The sequence below is a fragment of the Trichosurus vulpecula genome, chromosome 4, assembly GCF_011100635.1.
Source record: "Trichosurus vulpecula isolate mTriVul1 chromosome 4, mTriVul1.pri, whole genome shotgun sequence".
Taxonomy (NCBI): domain Eukaryota; kingdom Metazoa; phylum Chordata; class Mammalia; order Diprotodontia; family Phalangeridae; genus Trichosurus; species Trichosurus vulpecula.
Window position 1 is genome coordinate 322682335 of NC_050576.1, and position 5285 is coordinate 322687619.

At 40.2% G+C, this 5285-nt stretch overlaps 1 pseudogene; it reads right to left on the reverse strand.

Moving 5' to 3' along the window:
- Nucleotides 1–3766: 3766 nt before the first annotated feature.
- On the reverse strand, nt 3767–5038 carry LOC118847187 (annotated as a pseudogene).
- Between the last annotated feature and the right edge of the window lie 247 nt (nt 5039–5285).

Genomic DNA, 5285 nt, shown 5'->3' on the forward strand with positions numbered 1-5285 from the left:
AACTTCTTTCTTATTTATTTTGTAGTTTGATTTATCTGTTTCCAAGAAGAGGAGGTTGAGTTCCCTGGTGTATTTTTGCTCTCTATTTCTTCCTATAACTCACTTAACTTCTCCTCTAAGAATCTGGATGCTATACCCCTTGGTGCATATATGTTTAGTACTGGTGTTACTTCATTGTCTATTGTACCTTTCAGCAAGATGTAGCTTTGTTCCTTTTCTCTTTTAAATAGATCTATTTTTGCTTTTGCTTTGTCTGAGATCAGGATTGCTACCCCTGCTTTTTTTTCACCAGTGTTTTGCTTTGGACCACTACCTCCCTCCATCTGAACTCCCTTCTATCATCCTTCCTGCTTTCTTTTCCCTTTCCCCTCCTACTTTTGCCCTTCCTTCTATCATCCCCCTCCTTTTCCTTCCCCCTTTCACCTCCTTCTTCCCTATGGGATAAGAAAAAATTCTATCCCCAAATGACTGTGTATGTTATCCCCTCTTTGAGTCAAATCTGATGAGAGTAAGTTCAAACAATTCTCACCCCCTCCAGGAACCAGGAGAACATTGTACAGAATGAAAGCCACAATGTGTGATGACTAACTTTGATAGACTTATCTCTTCTTAACAAGGCAAAAATCCAAGACAACTCCCAAGGACTTATGATTTAAAATGTTGTCCACATCCAGAAAAAGAACTGTGGAGTCTGAATGCAGATTGAAGCATATGATTTTCAATCTTTCTCTTTTTTTCTTTGGTTTTTTTCTTTCTCATGCTTTCTCTTATTTGTTCTAATTCTTTTTTACAACATGACTAATATGAAAATAGGTTCAGTATGAATGTATATGTAGAGCCTACATCAATTTACACACCATCTTGGGGTGGAGGGAGGGGAGAGATGGAAGAGTGGAAATTTGGAACTCAAAATCTTATGGAAGAGAATGTTGAAAACTAAAAATAAATAAATATTTTGAAAAAAAAAAAAGGAAGAAAGAAAGGAAAACATTTTCTAGGGTCTTTTTAAATCATGGTTTGCAGGTTTTCTTCAGTGAATTTTTTTTTTCCATTTGGACAATTCTATTTTTTAAGGTGTTATTTTCTTTAGTCACTTATTTTAGTTCCTTTTCCAAGCTGTTGACTCTTTTTTCATAATTGTCCCACCTAACTCTCCTTTCTTTTTCCAGTTTTTCTTCTACCTCTCTTACTTGATTTTTAAAATCCTTTCTGAGCTCTTCCAAGAAGATTTTTTGGACCTGAGACCAATTCATTTTCCCCTTTGAGGCTTCATAGGTAGATATTTAGATACTGTTGTCTTCTTCTGAGTTTGTATTTTGATCTTCTTTGTCATTATAGTAACTTTCTGTGGTGAGGGCTTTTTTTGTTTTTTTGCTCATTTTTAAAAATTTAGTTCTGTTCTGAAGCACAGGGGGCACTCTCTCAAGCTTCTTGTGCAGGAGGCCAGGGGTCAGGTAACTGGCTTTCTGCCCTGAGGCCTCAGGTGCTGGGGGCTTGCTTGTTGTTCTGGGGCAGCCAAACCTAGTCACACCTGTTGTGCCAGAGTTCCAGGGCTGGCAATTTGCCTTCTGTGCTGGGGCTAGAAGCCTCACATCTGTCCTGCTGTGTCTCCAGACTGCTGAGCCAGGACTGAGGGGTCTCAGTTACTGATCTATGCTGTGGCTAAGAGCCTCCCACTGGTTTGCCCCACAGTCTACACTGGGCTGCACTCCCCTTATACCCAAGTGAGATAGAACTTTCCTAAAGTCCTTCTGTGTTGTAATAAGCTGGAAAATTGTTGGAGGCCTGATTTAATGTTTTTTCTGGGGCAAACTGGGGAGAGCTCAGCCAGCTTCTTGGCTTCTCTCTGCCGTCCTGGCTCCCTCAGGCCCCTTCTTCCCTAGGTATCTTGGTAGCTTCTCTTTATGGTGGGACTGTCCCTCTAGACCTTCTGTCCCCTGACATCCTCCTAGCAAGAATTAAAATCTCCCTTGAAGAAGGTTGAGGTCAGAAGTTTCTAGAAATATCTATTCATGCCTCCTTAATAATCTCATTAGAAAGACCCAAGTGGACATACACAGGTGTATCAGTAATTAAGGTGGGACTTAACATTTTCTCTTTTGGATCGCTTGATTAAATAAGTGTTCTTGAAGAGTTTGGCCTTTGTTTCTTTGATTAAATCAGAAGTCTTTGATGACCTCCTTGCCTCAAAAGATAGCCTAGTTTACATGGTTTTGAGTCACACGTTTGTGATGCCAGAAGCTTTTAGGCCACATGGGTTTGAGTTCCATGTTGTGTTGCCCTTTGACCTCGAACAGCAGATATAAATTCAGAGGTTGCGTTTTTCCTTGGGGCTCTCATTCACTGGAAGAGTGACAGGTGACTTGAAGAGACTCTGGGCAGCCATTTTTAAGAGCCCCCTTGCTTGTGAACCCAGATGTTGGGACTTTGTTAAACCCTGGTAACTATGAATTGAGATTTGAATCAGACAAGGTGTATCTGTTGATGTTTGAAATTTCTATTTGTCTTTATTCCAAAGTTCAGGATGCTGGCTTTTCTTCCTGAACTGAGTTATATTTGTATGTTTTATTAAAGTGAGATTGTTAACCCCTTACAGTTACTTTCCTTAGTAAAGCAGATCAAAAGAACCTTTGCTGGCAGGTCTTCTTGTTGCTGGTCTTGGTGGGTCTTACACCCCCAGTAGCAGCTGCTAGCCAGATTGTTGTTATGACAGCCTACCAAAGGTAAATCATATAACACACACACACACACACACACACACACACGCATATATATATATGTATATGTATATGTGTGTGTATGTATGTGTGTATATATAGATAGATGTAGATATAGTTCCCCCTGTATTATTCAATTATTAGAGTATAAACCATATATTTGTATAGGCAAGGAAATTAGAGCTCTGCTGTTTGAGGTGAGAAGCCTGTAAGTCCCCATCAAACTAATTGGGTTTATTTAAGGAAAAGGACAGTGGAAAGAGTCATGGGTATAAGGTGATTAGAAAAAAAGGACTTAACCTTGGCCACAGTCAGCAATACAGCCATTATACAGTTGAAAGTCAGTAGCCCACAGATTATTGATGTACTGTAGATTTCCATCTTCTCTCTTGCTTTCTCCCTCCAAGTATAAGGTCTTGCCTTTTCTTCCAGTACGACTCATTATAGACTTACACTCATATACTCAGATAAATCAGTAGAGTTCATTCACCCTTTAAATTCCTTCCCTGATCTTCCCCTCATGGCCAATAATAGAAAATTCAGTGTGACTCTTCTAGGTAAAATGGCCAAATGATATAGCTATATTATCTGCCATTGAGGCTGAATAAGAAATGAAAGTAAGAGCATAATTTTGCAAAATATTTAACCATTGGGAATCCTCTGGCACATTCGAGAAAACAGGAAAGTACATAATCTCATATGAAAACATATGCTCATACTAGTATGTTTGGTGCCTTTGTCTCATTTGGGTAATTGGACTCAGTTAAAAGTCAACTTCTCATAGTAGCAGAGATTTAGGTATAATGACTTGAGATAATTAGTTTTTAAAAGGCTAGCAGAGCAAACCCACACATAAATGTGATGTTAAATACTGTACAATATACTTTGCTCAAAATTTACCAAAATGCTCTATTTCTCTGTTTAAAATAATTTTTACTATCTTTTGTTTTGCACCTGAGTTTCTTCTTATATTCTCCATTCCCCTTCTAGAGAGACATCTCACATAACAGATTTTTGTCTCTTTCAAAAAAAAATTTGAAGGCTTTTTCTTAATTTTCATCCTTTGATATTTCTCCACAGAATCTGACACTGACTTGGTTGTCAAAACACAAATGGGCCAGAGCCATTCTGTTTTGTGTTAAGGTCCCAGTCTTGTCAGAGCAGATGATGGAGGTGGAGCCCAGAGTTTCCACTGCTTCCAGGTTCTTCACCAGACAGTTCTTATTGCCCATCCATTTTGCTGTCAGGGACAGACTCACAGTGACAGCAGCCACCAGACCCTCTGGTACATTGGCTAAAATGATGCCAATGAGGAAGATGACAGCATCTAAGACCCAGTATTCCATGCATATTACAATGATGGGGAACACAATATCAATAGAAACAGCTGCCCCCGCTACAGTATAGACAAAGTGCTCAATTTCAATGGCAATTGGTGTCTTCTTCTGCCCAACAGATGAAGCCAGTGAAGGAATTCTTCCAATGATGGTATGGTCACCTGTGTTGATGACCATTCCAGTTGCTGTTCTTTCCAGGCAGGTTATAGAATAAAAGCCAATGTTCTTAGTCTCCAAGGGATTCTCAAGTGTAATATGACAAGTTTGAGACTGAGGCTCTGATTCCCCAGTAAGAGATGAACTATCTACCTTACATCCCTATGAGACCAGTATCTTGATATGAGCAGGAATCTGGTCTCCACCTTTAATCTCTACAATATTTCCTACAACCAGCTGCTCTGAAGGGATCTCAGTCTCTTCTCCGTTTCTGATGACAAAAGCTTTCTGAGGAATCATTTTAGTAAAACTGGCAATGATGTTGGTGATTTTTGCTTCTTGGTAATAAGCAAAAATCCCAGTGAGGATGACCACCACCAAAAGCACAACACCTAAAAAGACATTGTCTATGGAAGCAGTCTTGTCCTTTGAAAACTCAATCAAATTTGCAAAGAAACACAGGACAACTCCTGCCCACAAAAGGCTAGAGAATCCACCTACCATTTGTTTGAGGAATTTGATGATTTCTGGAGTTTCTTTGGGTGGAGTAAGGACATTGAGGCCATCCTGTGCCCAGAGTTCTGCAACTTTTGTGCTGGTGAGAACTTTGATGATATTTGTTCCATCCTTTTCTTCTAATTTCTCAGGGCTGAGTTTGTGGTCATTCAGATCAAGGTCTTTCTTGAGTTCCTCCTGGCAGTTCTTCTTACTGGGTCTCTTTCTCTTTTCTTTGCCATCACCCTTTTCTGATCTTTCAATGTCTACTGTTTCAATGTCCTTAGTTCCACTGATCACAATAGAGTAAATTTCTGATTTTTTCTTGCCCATGAATGTCTATGGCGAGGATCTGAGGCTGGGTTGAGATGGTGGGGTCCTAGGCTGAGGGTGCAGTGGAGAACTCAAGGAATAGAGCCGCAGGTCAGAGAACTTAGGAGTCTGGTGATCAGGTCACAGGAGCTCGCAGGTTCGAGAGGGAAAGTTGTCAGGTCCCAGCTGCAATCCAGAGTCAGTTACAGGATGACATCCTGTCAGGTTCAGTGGACTGCTCCCTGCCCTGATGCCCCTCTTTTAACTC